The sequence below is a fragment of the Silurus meridionalis genome, chromosome 15 (genome assembly GCF_014805685.1).
Source record: "Silurus meridionalis isolate SWU-2019-XX chromosome 15, ASM1480568v1, whole genome shotgun sequence".
Classification (NCBI taxonomy): Eukaryota; Metazoa; Chordata; class Actinopteri; order Siluriformes; family Siluridae; genus Silurus; species Silurus meridionalis.
In genome coordinates, this window is record NC_060898.1 from 13190662 (window position 1) to 13208724 (window position 18063).

Sequence of the window (18063 nt, forward strand, 5' to 3'; positions counted from 1 at the left end):
GGAACATGCAAAACTCTCCACAAAGCACAACATTTTGTCTGTCTGGCACGAAATATATTTTACAACTTCAAATGTTACACATATTGTGTATCTCAAATAGTAACAACATATTTCATCAATTTCAGTTATGGATTGGAAGAGTAAAATGTGGAAAAATCTCAAGTGGGGCGAATATTTTCTGCAAGCTATTTTATGCTTAGGTCAAACCTTCTTATTCAGCACTTGAATTCCATAAATAAGTAAAGAATATTAATAGCAATAAAATCCTATAGAAGCAACCCATGGCATGATGGAAGCAGCAGGAAGGGGCTCTAAAATTAGACCTGATATGCAGCAGACTTACAGGCAAATTTCCATTTCAACATTTCTGAATTTCATAATTTTTAAATAAATAAAAGCTTCAGTTCTTTCCTTCAAACCTTTCGGAAAAAAACATACCTATATGAATCATATAGCACCTTTTTCTAAAGATTTTTTGCATTTTGGCATTCTCTTTTTATTTGCAACATATCTCTGTGTGAGCATCTCGTTCCTCTCTGACATATGGCCACACAGCAAGAGAGAGAAAGAGTTAAAGAGCGAGAAAGAGAGAAAGAGAGAGAGAGAGAGAGAGAGAGAGAGAGAGAGAGAGAGAGAGAGAGAGAGAGAGAGAAAGAGAGATGTACATACACAAGTCTTCACAACAAAGTATACCAGACAGGGTGAAATGAGCTCCTGAAGCACATCTCTGTTTATCCCCCTGTATCTGGTTATACTTTAAAGTAAGAATCTCAATAATGGCCTGCATCTGCACCTCCATGAGCACCCAAAACTCTTCAGTGAGGTTGAAGAAGATGTAGGACTGAAAAGTCTAACTGAGAAAAGAAGCCGAAGCAAAGGAGTGGCACATTTATCACACAGGTATGCACTTATTTCAGTAAAGGGTTTGCAATGTAAAATTTCCTAATAACTGTCTGGATTTTTTTGTTCCATGTTTTAAATATTTTTCAGATGAATCCATGTGAAAAAATAATTATTAATACTATTAATACTTAATAATAATAATATAATAATTAGTAATACTTAAAAAGAATACTTTCTATATTTGTAAGAATATGGAAACGCCACAAATATTTAAAATAGAAACACTGGATTATTGAATTATTTATTTGTGTGTTTTGAGATTTTTTATTTTTTTACAGAAAACAAGAAGAGTCTACATAAACATTGTGTGAGAGAGCGAACGGTTCAGGGGAAGCTAGCAAGGAAGGACAGCAAGGCAGCAACCAGTTCTGGCAGAACCAGGTTTCTTAATTGGTTACTTTTACTTACTCATGCATGCACACATCTCTTCGTGTCTCTCGAAGCACTCAATCTCCCTCCTCTTATTGCAATTGCTGCTGTCTTATTTATTTGGGGATGCACCTGCCCATGACTCAAGTGGAAACCCAGATACCGTACTTCCACCCACCCAATTGCACACTTCTTTGGGTTTGCTGTGAGTCCTGCCCTCCTCAAGGTTCTCAGGACCACTTGGAGGTGTGGCAAACAGCATACTCCTTAATGGGGGTCAGAGAATTTGGTCCACGAATCATTGAAACGTTGCTGGGGCCCTGGAAATGCCAAATGCAAGTGTGACAAGCTGTTGTAAACTAAATGGAGTGGAAAAGAGTTTTGTTTTTTTATGGAACATTGAAGTCAACTGGATCCACCAATATTCCTTTGTTAAATCCAGTGTCGAATAAAAGCATGCTGTGCCTAGCTGATCAAGCAGTTCATCGATGCGAGGCGTTGTATACGCGTCAAATTTAGACACTGCGTTGACTTTTCGACAGGCTACGCAGAATCTGACCAACCTGTCACTCTTGGGAACCAAGACCATCGTGCTGCGCCAATAACTGTGGGATTTCTTGATTATCCCCATGTCCAGCATAGCCATGACTGCGCGCCACTATACTATACCTCTCAATATGGTGTTCTATGAGGTTTGTTCATCCAGGTTGGGGGAAACACTTCTGCAAACTCTTTTTGCAACCTCCCCACCTGTGCTCTTGTGGGAGAGGTGGTCTCCATGTGGGACTGGGGTGAATTTTGATGCGTAATTTGGGCCTACCTCCAGTTTCAGCTCCTCCCTCTCAGGGACCACCATCACTAGAGACACAGGCACTGGTTTCACATCACCTCTATTTATGTGCCAAACCTTATAGTCAACATCTCCAACTCATTGTGTGACCTAAAAGGGTCCTTGCCATTTTGCGAGTAGTTTAGAGCTCCTAGCGGGTAGCAATATGAGATTCCCCAGTGTTAGTTGGCCCAAGGTGTGGAGTTTTGCTTTCAGGTCATCGAGCACTCCACGCAGCTTGAGGGCGTATAAAAAATTCTAAAGGGGTAAACCTCTTGAAGGCTTGCGGGATCTCTTGTACTGCGAATAATAGGGGCTTGTGCCACTTATTCCAGTTCCATGCATCTTGGTTCACAAACTTCCAAATCATATTTTTGATGGTTCGATTAAATCACTCCACTAAGCCACTGGTCTGAGGATGATAGACACTAGTACAAATCGATTTAATCCCCAATAATCTGTAAAGTTTGTGGAGTGTTTGTGACATGAAGGCAGCGCCCTGATCAGTCAGGATCTCTTTCGGAATTTCAACCCAGGAGACAACACGGAAGAGTGCCTCCGCAACACTACGTGCTGAGATGTTGTGGAGAGGCACTGCTTCTGGGTATCGCATTGCATAGTCTATCAAAACAAACACAAATCAATGCCCTCGTGCAGTCCGCTCTAATGGCTCGACAAGGTTCATTTCAATTCTCTTGAAGGGGACCTCGATTAAAGGTAATGGGCGCAATGGTGCTTTTGGGAGGGCTGTTGGGTTCAGCAGATGACCTTTGTGACATGCCGCACACCATCTACGCACATCGCCTGGGCCATTAGGCGGTCTAAGGTTTTCTTGGGACCAACCACTGGGTTGTTTCCTTAATTGTTTGAGTGTCCTATGTCACTTGGTACAGATTAGCTTTAATGACTGCGAAGTTTGGGTAGGAAAGTACAATGTCTGGCTGGACTCGCTGACCATCAATTTCTTTCATTTGATCAAAGGCATGCTGGAGGGTTTTGTCTTATGTCTGCTCCAGCAGGAAATCCCTGAGGGAAATTCCCCGGGAGAGAGATGGACGGAGCCCTCCCCTCTCCCCGTGTCTGTCGAAGCCAGACCCAACATGGCATATTCGGAGGGATCGGCCCCTGTTTCTGAGGGAGGGGAATGGAAAGTAAGCGAGAAGTGGAAGGGGAGTAATGCAAGATAGGTAGAGATAGAAGCAGAGGGTTTGCCGGCCCCTGGGTAGGCCGCCAAGTGGTCTTCAGCCAGCTGAACCGCCTTATTTACCACTGGCACTGGACCCACCCCGCCGTCCAGGGCGGAGGAACTGCTGCAACATGACGAGTTCGAAGATCTTGTTGCCACTCTAGTCCTTGTCCAGCAGCCACTTCTGGCAGGCGGTGTGGAGCTGTTGAGCGAAGGCAAATGGCCGGCCGACCTTCCTGTAAGGGAGAAAAAACATTGTCTGGGCTCCTCCAGAGGCCATCCAACTAGTTGAAGGTTTGCCTGCTTTGAGGTGCAGGATTCCAGTATGCGATCAGCCAGCAGTTTCTGGGCGGTGAGCTGAGCCTCTCTGGAAAAGAGTGGCAGAAGGCGGCGCACTTGCTCCTTGCTCGGCGGTGGCCACATGCTCGAACAGCTCCGGAACCGCCTTGGCATCATCTTGCGGCCCCATCTTGTTGAGCAGGACAGTTGCTGCAGGTGTTGGGAATGGGAATCTTCCAGACTGAAAAGTTTACACTTAGTGTTTTCTATATAAATAATAAGTTCTGTTGTGCTCTCTTCAAAACAGAAAGAAAAAAGCTAGTAAAAGAATGTTGCTATAGTTGCTATAATATATTGATAAAAAAGCAATGCTGTACAAACAAGAGAGTGGTTATTCTGCATACAGGATGTGAGCCTGCAGTCCAAGTTCCCTACCCCAAAAATCTATAATCTATGTTTACACACTATCACCTTTAAAATAGTCCCCTTGCACAGTAATACAGCCCTCCCAGCAGGCCTGCCACTTCTGGAATGTGTCCTGGAAGTCTTCTTTTTAAAGCGTGTCAAGCACCTTCTGCTGTTTGCACTGGATCTCTGCAATGGTGTCAAAACAGGCAAGTTTTGAGCTGGATTTTCATCTTCAGGAAGAGGGCAAAGTCTGTAGGAGCCAAATCAGGCTAGTAGGGAGGGGGCGGAAGTGAGATCATATTGTTTCTGGCAAAAAAACTGTGTGACAGGGTGGGCATATGGTCAGAATAGCAGATGTGGTATTAACACAGAATAGCACTATGTCGTACACAGGACGATGTCTTTTGGCACAAAGACTTATCAAGGTCGGTGCACCCTGTGACTGTGCATCCAGCCTTGTGCTGCCATCTGTTGGCATGTTACAAAAGTAGTCTTGAAACTTTTTGATACCGCCTCGTTTTTCCTATGTTTAATAATGATGTTGCTAACTCCACTGTAGTAACCATTCTAAAATATCAAGTGGAATTTTACATTGTGAACACAGATGAGAGAAAAACAAATTAAAACATCCCAGTGAGGTTACAGGAAATATAGACACTCATGAAACGCTTTTTATTAGTAGACCAGAACTGATTGTTGTATAACAGGAACCAACTTGCTTCATGGACTTTTAACAGCATTCATTTCCACTTTAAAATGTATATTAAAAGAATATTATGGATAATTTAAAAATATTTTATAAAGTTCTTAAAAGACTATTATAAATTAATAATTTAATGTCAAACTATAATTTGGGGGCATAATTTGGGATCATACATTCAAAATTACTAGTTAATACCACGATATCTCTAAAACTTTGCATGGTGCAACATCCTGTTTCAACATCCTGATATATACAAATATTTTATTAAAGTGAATGTTTTGGACAACACTTAGGATAGGAATGTTTGAAATGTGCTGTAATACACATTATTGTAAAAAAAATCAGTTTTATTTTTACTGTATTTGTTTATAATCTAAATTGTAGTTACAGTGTGCTTAAGACTTTTGTATTCTTATTATGCTAAAAGGGTTATTTTTCTGAAACATGCAAATAGTTTAACCCTGTGTATGTTTAAATCTTTTTTTTGTTGTTGTTTAAGTGGTGCATATGAATGTTTTAAACTAATAATGATATGTTGTATGTAAACAACAGAAGATGCGGGGACAGAAACCAGATGTGGAAGAGCTGCTGAAGCAGTCTCATACCGAGCTGCTGTGGATCCAAAGGCAGCTGTCACTCATTGCAGCTCGGAACACCAGTCACGCCCGAGCCAGAGAGAAGGTCAGTCTGTGCGGGTCACACATTTTTTTGTTATTTATTTTACCTCTGTAGTAATGGAAGCGTATAGCCTTCATATTATTAGTTTAAGATGGTGAGCTTATCTGGTATTTTTTACAAAACTGTACAAATGAAAATTGTGTTATTGGTTTTGATATTCTTTTGATTTGATGATGATAAACTGGAAGTTATAATACATTGCTTATTAAATACATTAACCTTGTAACTGCAGGTGGGACATTATGCACATTTAATTTTTGTTTGCTGATCTACTGCTTTAAACATCTACAAAATTGAGATGAAAAGATGTCATATTCTTCTTTCTAATAGAAGTGGTCAGTCAATCAACTCCTTATTTACTGGGTTTGAAAATTTATTAAAAAAAAACCCCACTGGAACATGAGGTAAATTTTATCAATTGATGCATCAGAAGTCAAGCACAAGGTGGTGCCAGTGTGCCCACTAACATGCAGTTTGCAACCAGAAACCACCAGCTACCACAGAGTGATGATGAGAAACGAGTAATGATGTCGTCCAATGAAAGACCTTGTGTTCCAAGAGGTACAGCAGGTGTGGTTGCAGTGTGCTGTCCAATCACGACCTCTGTGAGTATTGTATTCCGTCTCCACTGGAAATTAACATGGTAGTTTAAACTGATGTGTTTGCACTGTGTCTGTTTGTGTGTGTGTGTGTGTGTGTGTGTGTGTGTGTATTTTGCTGGTGGTGGGATTCAGGGTGGGGGCTCTACCACGGTTGCCAGGCAACAGAAAGAAGAAGACTATAGATGAGACGATCCCTGTAGAATCTGTTCCTTTTCAGCATTAAAAAGACACTAATAGCCTCAGTACCTGCTGCTGTGTCTCAGTAATCCCTCTTAATGTCACACAGATCTTTGATGTGATGTGAGATAAACACCAGCAGATCTGGTGTCCATTTCCTCTGTCCTCTCTTTTAAATTCCCATTAACTTGGCAAAAAGCAGGCCATGTGTCATGACCTTGTAGGCCAGGAGATGAAGGAGATAAATTAGAAGAAAAGGAAAATAGGGACAAGGTGAAAGAAGAGTAAGGACAAGTGCTGAATATGCAAATTCTGTCATTTTGGTCAAGTGTATGTGTGTTGAAAGATTTAATTTCACCTGAACAGGGAATTTAACCCATCAATGAACCCCAGAGGTGGAAAGTAATAAAGTAGGAATACTTCATTATTGTATTTAAGTTGATTGTTCTGGTATTAGTACTTTACTCCACTATTTATTTTTCTGAAAACTTTTTACTTTCACCCATTCAATTTTTTACACAAATATCTGTACTTACTATTTCTTACATTTTCAAACAAGGCTCATTACTTTCATTGGTGAAATGTCAATTTTTTTTTGGCCCTTCAACCTATTTCCTGTCATTGCACAGCTTTTTTAATCTACCACCGGTGTATCATTTCCTGGCTATGATGCTAACAATGGGAAGGCAGAAGGCACCAAGTAATATGACTATCATAAAAATAAGATAACTAAAATAAAAGAGTTCAAAGCAACCACACAACTTTTAATCATTCAAAATTCATATGTTAATTAACTTTTTTAAAAACACAACAGCATTTGTAAACTCCACATTGTTTTATTAGATATTTTTAATTGCAGCATATATTTTCTTTTGTTTGCTAGCCAATTTCCGCTTCTAATGGAATCAGTATTTACTAATATGTGAGGTGGTGTGAGATTGCTGAGACAATGTGACACTACTGAAGGTGAGATGGTCATAGAATGCTGAATCAGTGAGTGACTGATAAGAAGATATGACACTGCAGAGACGAGACAATGGCGAGACTGTAAAAGGCACTGCTAAATTGGTCTGTGACTGCTTTATATATAATATATATATATATATATATATATATATATATATATATATATATATATATATATATATATATATATATATTCGCAAGTGGCAGTGTTCCCTACACACTAAACTGTAACTCGATAATGATAATATTGAATTTTTTTTAAATCTTTAAATTGATTATGTTTATATATATATATATATATATATATATATATATATATATATATATATATATATATATATATATATATATATATATATATACACACACACATCTCATCATATGGTGTGAAACTGCTGGTGAAAAGAGACTGGCATGATGTTGAGAGACTGCCAAGATTGTGGAACATGAACATGCCGGGATTGCAATTTATTTACCTTTTGCACTTTTTAAAAATGATAAAGTGCAAAATAATGTTTTGATTAGCTTATTAAATCAGCCACTGTTGTCTTACAATAAATTAATGTTTTTGCTAAATGTTAGTTAGATAGACAGATAGATGGATAGATCCAACTTTATATAGCATTTTCAACATTGCACCTTAATGCTGAAGACATACAAACTATAATAGAACATGTATAAGATTATGCTTTAAACAAAAACATGTTAAATATCCCAGAACATGTTTTAGATTTCCGATTCTTCAAAGTGGCCACCTTTTGCTATCAAGACAGCTTTGCATACTTTAGGCTTTCTTTCAGTCAGCCTAATGATGTAGTCACCTAGAATGGTTATCCAACAGTCATGAGAAGTTCCCAAAAATGTTGAGAGCCTGTAAATGTTTTTCCTTCACTCTCCAATCGAGCTCATCCAAAACCATCTCAGTTGGAATCAGATCTGGTGATAATAAAGACAGGTCATCTTATGCAGCACTCCATCACTCTCCTTTCTGGACATTTAGCTCTTACATAAACTAAATGTGTGGTTGGCTTCATTGTCCTGTTGAAAACCAAATGATGGTCCTACTAAGTGCAAACCAGATGGTGTGGCATGTTGCAAAATGCTGTGGTATCCATGCTGGTTAAGTGTGCCTTAATTTTGTCTAAATCACCAATAGTGTCACCTGAAGTGTACCCCCACACCAGAACACCTTCTCCTCCATGCTTCACAGTGGGAACCACACATTCAGAAACCATCTGTTCACCCTCTGTACGTCTAACAAAGACACAGCGGCTAGAACCAAAAATATCAAAGTTGGACTCAACAGACCAAATGAAAATTTTCCACTGATCTAATGTCCATTTCTTGGACCAATCTAGTCTCTTCTGCTTGTTTTTCTTTCAAAGTAATGGTTTCTTTTCCACAGTTTGACCAGGAAGACCTGCCTCATGCAGTCTTCTTTGAACAGTGGATGTTGATATACGTCTGCTATTCTAAGAAACTTTATGTAAATTGTCAGTTTCTGAATCTGGTCATTATTTGCAGCAGATGTAGCTCTTGGTCTTCCTTTCCTGGGTCGGTTCTTATAAGAGCCTGTTTCATCAAAACATTTGATGGTTTTGTTAACTGCACTTGGGCATACATTTAAACTTCTTGAGATTCTTTGAGATGGACTGATTTTTACGTAACTGAGTGTTTCTTGCAATAATCTGTATTTGTACAATAGTTGCACTAATAGGGCTATTGACTCTCTACTCACCCTTTCCTCTGCACAAGACAACTGATGGTCTAAAGCACTTAAAGACAAAACAGACCTGTGAATTGAAAACCATCTTAGGAGACTACCTTAAAAAACTGATTAGAGTATGCCATGAGCTGTCATCAAAGCTAAACGTCGCTACTTTGTAAAACATTTTCTGGATGGTTTAACACTTATGTCTTATAAGTCCATTTATAAGTCCATATACAAAAAATACAAAAAATACAAATACAAAAAAAAAAATTGGAAAGAAGGTGAGAAGGTGTGTCCAAACTTTTGAAATGTAGAGAAATTTAAATTGAAAGAAAGATGTGTGTAAGGCACAAAATATGTATAGAAATATGAGATATACAAATTTTAAATATGAGATATAAATAATATGTTTATGCACAATGTATGTATATACAGATGGTATACAGATATATAGAAATAAGTTATTGCTAGCAAACTGAGTTTGAGTGAATGACATTTTGCGATTTATGTTATACAATGATTTACTATTTATTTTTACTCTGTTTATCGGGTATTCACAAATTCATTTATTAAACAAATATTTAAATGCAGAAAACAAAATAATATAAAACAGTTTGCTTTTATTATTTTACATTTTTGTAACTTTCTTTTAACTGTGTAACTATTGCTGTTCATGCGGTTCAGCTCGGTATCTACATCAGTACCAGTCGTGTGTGCGTATGTGAGCGCGCGCGCGCGCAAAGGGATGGCAAAAGGCGTGCGAATGCGAGCATGCGCATATTATAGTGTGTGTGTGTATATGTGTGTGTGTGAGAGAGAGAGAGAGAAAAAGAGAGAGAGAGAGGCTGAAGAGAGTGAGAGAAAGCGTGAGTAATTCCATGCTTTGGCTCCACGAGAGCCTGGAGATGCTCCCAGCAGTGGTCTGGACACACGCGCACACACACACACACACAAATCGTAGACATGTCGTCATTGCCACGGTGCCGCAACGCCTGCAGCTGATAATGATGGTGTGAGAGGGGTTGAAAAAGAAGAGGGAAAGCTTCAACCTTGGTAGGTACCGTGCAACACACACACACACGCACGCACGCACGCTGTTACAATGTGGAGGCGGTGAGCATGTGCTCGAATGTGCATGAGGTGCTAGCTAGCTGTTGCACTGCTAAGATATGTGTGTGTGTGTGTGTGTGTGTGTGTGTGTGTAAGAAAGAGATGCTGAGATGTTAACGATGATGCACCTGCCCCTCCTTAGCCTCTGGCGCGCGCGCGCGCACACACACATCTTAGCTGCTGTGTGTGTGTATGTGTGTGTGTGAGGGATTTAACTGCGGGGGTGCAGTCATCACTGGGCTTGTGGGTTAATGTTTCTCCAATGACTCTTTCACTTCTGATGTAAAAATATTACAAAGGGGAAACAGTCGTTTAGAAATGCACAACAGTTATGGTAACAAGTAGCTGATTAGGTTTCAAAACCTACATTTCTACCCCTTTTTCTTGTTCATTATTTTTGCAGGGATGCACATTACACCAACCTCTCCTGTCAATAGGAGACAGGCCCCACCCATCCACCTCTTACACCCACTTGCTTCTGCAAGAGCTGTCAGTTGCACACAACAGGTTCCATATGTGTACAATATTTGTGATTGGTTTTAATAATTACCCGGCTGTTTATGAAATATGTATAACACATTTACTATTAAAAATGCATAACGCTGTATAATTGACATGGCGCTGCATGAGGTAGGGTTGTCTCACAGCTCTAGGGTCCCTGCTTCAATCTTAAGCTTGGTATTATTCTCTCTGTGTGTCCCAGGTGTCTGTATAGGTTTCCTCTGGGTTCTCTGGTTTTCTTTACCTTCAATATTGATGAATAAATAAAAAAAATACACAATGCTCAATAAAGTAGTTCTAATTGGGATGATTTGGGTGTAGAAGAAAAGTCCAAGCATGTCCTGTAAACAGCAGAGAGAGTCAGACAGTGAGAGAGAGCAGGACAGAGAAAAAGCAAGACAGAGTGACTGTGAGACAGAGAGAGATAGAGAAAGAGAGAGAAATACAGAAAGAGAGAGAGAGAGAGAGAGAGAGGCCCTTCAGGTTATATTTATAACTAGTTGAACTCACACCTGTTGTACAGGTGCTATTATATAGATTGGCAATTGTGTGTGTTTGTGTGTGTGTGCGTAGGTGTGTGTTTGTGTGTGGACTGTAGCCATGCTTCACAGTTGCTGCAGTCTGTTCTCATGATGGCTCACCACCAATGCGACTGATGAGTCTGAACCCAGTCCTTTTACAAATATTTGCCTGTAATTAAACGTATTTTCAGGGATATAAGACACTTTTTTCCTCTCTAGCATCTGCTAGGATTTATACACCAAAACATCCTTTAGCTTTTGTTATATTAAATGCATCAACTTAAAAAAAGCAACTTTAAAAACTGTAAACAATATTCTACCTAAAGAATGTTTTGATGGGTTTTTTTTTGTGTTTGGTTAATTGTGGCTTAAAGAAAATTAGGGCTGCAACTACCAACTATTTATATATCTGATTAATCATCCCATTATGAGGTTGACTTATTGATTAAATAGGGAATTAAATGGTGGTGATTAGCCTGTCTGAATACTGAGCATTAAATATGTAACATTATGCAGAATGTTTTACTCAGTATTGCCATGCTTTTATGCTACTGCAGGATCAGGACAAGTAGTATCACGCATGCATAGGTTTTGCTGAGCTGTTTGTCCAGAAAATGGGCTACTGTGAGGTGAACGCCTCTCACACCTTTACACTTTTAACATCTGTAGAAAAAAACATGGTTTCTCATAGTTTGCTCACTGGTATAGATTTAACTAAGCACTGTGTCTGTATATTAACTGATCTAAAGGCAAAAGAATGGGAACTTTAACACTGTGTGTGGCCATGTTCGTTTAAGTTTCATACATGGGGAAGGAGCTGGAAGTACCCCAAGTGAAATTTCCAGTTGATGGGGTGTTTTTGCTATTTTTTCCTAAGTAGACAATCCTTTAGTATGCAAATTTTCTATTCTATTAGATTCTTTTTACGATTCTCATAGTATTTGGTCTGTCATTTGACACCAGTGTGATGCACAAAATAGACAAAAGTATTGACACACCCGACATTTTCCAGCTATATGTGATTCTGCCCCAAACTGTTACCACAAAGTTGGAGGCACACAATTATTAAGGATGTCTTCGGATCTGATGGAAATAAATGTTTTTCTTTGCTTGAATTATGAGACCCAAATCTTTTTCATCATGACAATGCCCCTGTGCACAAAGTGATCTCCATGAAGATATGGTTTACATATGTTGGAGTAGAGGATATTTATTGGCCTGCTATAGAGTTTCGACCTCAACCTTATGAAAACCTTTAGGATGATTAGGAACACCGACTCCATCCCAGGCTTCCTCACCCTACATCAGTACCTGATTTTACTAATGCACTTGTGGCAAACAAACATGACTCTTCACAAGCACATTCCAAAATCTAGTTGAACATCTTCCCAGAAGAGTGGAGGTTATTATAAGAGCAAATGAGGAATAGGATGTTTAAAAAGCACAATTGAATATAATGGTCAGGTTTTCACAAACCATTGCCTACATTGTATATATGTATACAATACAGTACAGAAGTTTTAGGCAAGTGTGATTAAATGTTGTAAAGTAAGAATGGTTTAAAAAATGGAAGTGTTAATAGTTTATATTTAATAGTTGATGTCCTGCTGCAAAATGCATTTAAAGTCCCCCTCATGGTGTTGCATGATGAATAAGTATTTGCCTGTTTTTTTCAGCATTGAGGACAAAATGCTAAAATCTTCAACTCCAAACTAAGTGCCTCCTGCTACAGCCTGCTAATAACTCACATTTTGAATCATGATCCCAGAGCATGTGCTGCCAATTCTCTGTACCCCGGGTTTGATTTTTTCATACGTAGTTGAGTTGCTTAGCCTTGTTTCTACGTCTGAGGTATACATTTACAATTACATTTGTGGCATTTAGCAGACGCCCTTATCCAGAGCGACGTTCAAAAGTGCTTTGAGTCTCTAGCAATGAGTAAATCTACACTGGTACGCTAGATTACAACTTAATATAAGTCAGCCTACAGCTCTGTTTAGAGGTTTTTTATTTTATTTTTTAAGTGTTTAAGTGTTTCAGGAAGAGGTAGGTCTTCACACGTCGCTTGAAGATAGCTAGGGACTCCGCTGTTCGGACATCTAGGGGAAGTTCCTTCCACCATCTCATTGCCAGAACAGAGAACAGCCTTGAAGTATACTTACCTCTCATCCTGAGAGAAGGTGGTACATGTCAAGCAGTGCTGAAGGATCTCAGACAGCGTGTTGCAGTGTGAGGAAAGAAGAGGTCTCTGAGGTATGGCTTTTTTTACTGCAATTCTTCCATGAAGAAAACCTATGTGGATAGTAGATGCGTGTACCTGAAGACAAGACTTCTCCGGATAGTAAATAGGTGTACCTGGATCCCAATGGTTTCCACCAGTTCTTTGCTGATGGCACTGCTGGACATCTTCCTTTGCCAAAGGCAAACCAAGCATGATGTGTCTTTCATCTGCTGCATTAAGTTTCCTTGGCCGACCACTGCGTCATCCATCCACAACATAACCCGTTTCTTTGTGCTTCCTTAAAATAGTTTGAATAGCACATCTTAAACCCCCAGTCTGTTTAGAAATCCTGAGAAAGATCTTTTAAGCCTTCTACACAGCTGTTTCTGTTTCAGTTAATGGCTGTGTTTCAAGATACAAATGAAATTGATGGTTATTAGCACCTGCATAGTATAATTGGTTAATCACACCTGAATTCCGATACTACAAATCCCTGACTTTAAGCAAGCGCATGAATTGTTTAAGTTTGAGTTATTAAGTTTAAGTTTTTATAATTAAGTTTAAGTTTGTATTATTGCATTTTGTAACTTAAAAAAAAAAACATTATATATATATATATATATATATATATATATATATATATATATATATATATATATATATATATATATATATATATATATATATATATATATATATATATATACTGTATATTTATTATAATTATAATGCATTTATAATAATTATATAACAATATATATTTTTGAAAGCATTTTTACTTTACAGCACTTCTTCACACCTTTTTAAAACTTTTGCACTTTTTTTAAAATATATAAATGACTACATTTTTGCTGACTCATCCTGTGCACGCTTTGTGCTTGTCCAAATAAATGCTCTCTAGAATGCATATGCCCCACTCCCAGGGGGCTCATAGGGGCATGTAGCAGTAAACATTGTTCGTAGGTGTGTCTTCCTGGGCACTGTTCCCTTCTCCACCCCTCCCTAGGATGAGGTAAAAACAGGAGGAATTTATTCAAGTGGAATTTGTGCGAGTTTGCACTTTTGTGACAGGCAATTTTCAGAAGAATGTTTTTCCAACTGGGGACTGTACAATGTAAAAATGTCACTACCTGAGATGGAGTAAAGGAGAAAGCAATTTTGTGTTTGTACATAGCTAGAGCTTCAGTAAGAGAACATATACTGTCTATCACTGAGATGCCTCAGATGCTTACTTATCACGACCCTGTTCCTTTCTAAAAAGCATGAAATGTTGCAGTGTCACATTATTGCAATGCAACAAAGAGTGTCAACAAATGAATGTATTGATTAGGCTTCTAACCAGCTGTTTAACTGCTAGGAGTGAATGGTTTTAAAATGCATTTTTGATTGAACTGTTAGTTGATAAATGTGTAATTGGCTGTGTGTTGAAGAAGCTAGCTTCATTGGCTCAATCTCTGCCTCCTTGCTGGTTGGTGTGATGATTTAGAGCTGCACAATTGCCAACTGGAAAACCAACAGGCTGCCTGGCTTGTGAGTGTTTGTAGCGTGGTGTAGGAGTTTGCTGGGATTATGTAGGATAGCTCACATACACACACACACACACACACACACACACACACACACACACACACACACACACATACACATACACACACCAAAAAGTTGAAAAAAATCTGTCAAATCTGTAGTCTCTTCTGTGAAAGGGTTTTAAGAATGAAAAATAGTTTGGTGCCGTTGTGGTTCATTACTTTCCTGTCATGGTGAAAGCAATTGGTCCCCAACCTTTTTTGCACCTCAGACAAATTTACCCTGAGGGAAAATTTTCTAGCTCGTAACTAAACACAATAATGTGCATATCAGAAATATTAGAATACATAGTAAATGATTTGATTATTCATTTTATTCAACTCAACTCACTATAATGCAGAATCAGTGCAAACTTAAATTATTAAAAAGTTAGAAAAAGACTGCGAATGAATAAAGTGAGAGAAATTGGTATAGGTAGTAAAGGTAATAAAAAAAAAAAAACCCGTGCAAACCATGAATATGAATAAAATGGAAATAAAATAAACAATAATAATAATGCATGTTGCTGTTTATCATGTAGAAGGTGTTGATTAATTTTCTACAACAGCCGTTAACATAGAGAAATGTGTAATTACTGACATTTGTGTAGGAAGATGGTGACTTAAAAATTGTGGAAGACGTATCCAGGTTTAGCACTTTATAACAGAGGTAAGGCTGGAAATTTAATTCTTCCAGGCACAGAAAAGACTTAATAAGACTACACTTTCTTATAAATATCCATAACATGACAAGCTACTGGTTATTTGCTTCTTATTATCTTCTTGATAGAGAAAAATTAGGGTCTGGTACTGAAAGGAACCCATTGCTTATGGCTATATAAAGTGATAAGAGGAGGTAATTTGTTCCGAAGGATGTTCCACAGCATTAAATGTGTAGTAACTAGGAGTATAAAAACCAGTTCATTAATTGCAATAGTTCTCAATTTGATATGGAATACTGATATAGAAAAATAATAGAGGAATAGGAATAGTGCTATAGGAAAATAATCAAATCAGGGGCAGTGGTTATAAAGCCCAGAACATATTCCATAAATATTATATAGTTATTATACATTATATTTACTTTTTAATGAATTTACAATTTCTATTGTTAGGTATATGCTTATTAGAACATTAGTCACATTTGACCACATTTTTCTTTTAATTAAAGTTATACTCAATTACGTTATTTCAACTAGTTTTAGTTATAACTCTGATATTCTCATTACTAATAACTTATTAGTCTTTACTCCTCTGAGACTTTTAGACTGTCTTATAATATAACATTATAAAAACATGTGATTACATGTTCTGGCCAGAGGAGGATGTTCTCCCACTGCAGGTTCTGGTTGTAATCAGTCTGTATACTTATTTAAATAGCTTGATTTTTTTGTTTCCATGTTTTGCTCTATTCCCTATATTCCCTTTGAAGCTTGTGCGCTCTTTTCCCGAAGGTCTCCTGGCAGCGTTTTTGACACAGCCGAATAATAGTCATGAATAAATGATCAGTAATGGACATGGGTGGAAAATGGAGTGGGTTTTGTGAGTGCAGCATTCCCAAAGCAAAGCTACAGCACGCCCACACTTTTATTTCTGGCAGCAGCACAGTGTCTCAGTGTCGCAGAGTCGGTAAGCAGCAGTGAAAACGCTCGGACATGACTCTGCATGTGGTATGCCACAGTAGCATCTTAACCCATCCCAACGACTTTTCCTGTGAAAATTGATTTTGTCTGATTGCTGCTGTTTGGTTTTATGAACATCTGAGCCTCAGGCTCTGGACTGGATCTATGGCTTCTTGGGCTTCTTAGACCGGCATGCTCATTTAGCTCTTATTGATGCATTCCTGCTTGACAGCCTCCATAATTATTCAATACATTTCTCCTATACAATTTTCTTCCATCTTTTCCTGCAGCTAAAACACGAGGTCCTGCCTATTCACCTGTCCAACCTGAACCGTTTTCGCCTTCTGGAGGAGACAAATCGAACCTTGACGCTTGAGGTGGCCACACTGAGGCAGCAGAAGCAGCTCTACAAATCACTAGTGAGTTTGAGGAGTTTTTGCATGGAATTTGTTTTTGGTGCTTCCTTAGCAAAAATATTGTATTTATCATTATCCTTAATTTATAAATCTCCCTACTCTGTTCCATATCTTTCTATTTTATTTCCTATTCAGCCTTTGAATGTTAAGTTATTTATTTTAACATTACACAATCATTTACACTTAAAGTTACAGACGTATGAGAGGTTCCACTAGCAAGGTAGGTTCATGCGTTTTGACATGTTTAAGGATCAGGTTTTTGGGGAGCCTTCCAGTTTCAAGTGGTCCATGCTCTTTTCCTGCCTCATTTGTTCTGTTGCTTCACCTCCGCACGTGCTAAAGATAAATGTAAACCAAAATGACAGCGGCGAAGAAGGCTAAAGGCCGTTCCAAGGTCCCAAGTGGCAAGTTGTGTGATGTTGGGAGCCATCGTTGCCCTGGCAACTGTCCCACTATCAGGGCAGATGGGTGATGGGAAACCGACTGACCACAGCGGTGCATGCGGTCACAAGCTTTAATAGCTGCAGGAAAAGTGATGCGACATTGTAATGTGGCGCTGTCTCTGTGTCTTCCTTTGTCCATAACATGAGTTCAGATTGAAAAATCTTTAATAGCTGCAGGAAAGGTGATGCGACATTGTAATGTGGTGCTGTCTCTGTGTCTTCCTTTGTCCATAACATGAGTTCAGATTGAAAAATCTTTTATTTATTTATTAATTATATATTCTACATAATGTCTTTGCACACCTCTAACAAAAAGGCATGGCCTCCTTATCGCTTATAGAATTGTATTTCCTGTCAGAATATATTTTACTTACTGTATGTGTATGAATGTATGTCTGTATGTGATTTGTATACTATTTTTGGATCCTCAAATTGTTCTTGTCCAACAAAGTGTTCTCGGCCAAATCAGACACATGAAATTCCACTTTTCATAGAAGGACACATTAGCCAAAGTGTTTTGTTTTTTCAGCATCCTTTAGTTGATTACATGGGACAATGGAAAAATAGGATTATAGTTGGGGATCAAAGGGGAGTGCAGAAATCTTTTGTCCGAAGTAGAGTATGAAAACGATGAGCATGCGAAAGCTGGCTTACATCCAAACTTAATTAAATGCTGTTGTTTATAAGATGCAGCAAAGAGTTACTTCTGGATCACGTGTGATCTCTGCATCCATTTGACTGGTTGCCAGGCAACCTGCCATGACAGACAGCATGGAGAGAATCACTCATTGCTGACGAATGACCTTGTGCCTCTTCCCGCCCTTAGCATCGTCATGGCGATACCACCGCCGGG

At 38.5% G+C, this 18063-nt stretch overlaps 1 protein-coding gene across 4 annotated transcripts in view; it reads left to right on the top strand.

Moving 5' to 3' along the window:
• Nucleotides 1-5929: 5929 nt before the first annotated feature.
• The window catches only part of rimbp2a (RIMS binding protein 2a), a 65788-nt gene continuing 53654 nt past the window's right edge, over nt 5930-18063 (top strand). Inside the window, exons 1-2 of one of the 4 annotated variants that reach the window (XM_046868460.1) lie at nt 5930-5960; nt 16642-16770. The gene's annotated coding sequence lies outside the window, so the exon portion shown is untranslated. Of the gene's footprint in view, nt 5961-9854; nt 9865-16340; nt 16359-16385; nt 16400-16641; nt 16771-18063 lie in introns of those variants that run through there. The other 3 variants (XM_046868463.1, XM_046868459.1, XM_046868462.1) reach the window with 3 other exon arrangements.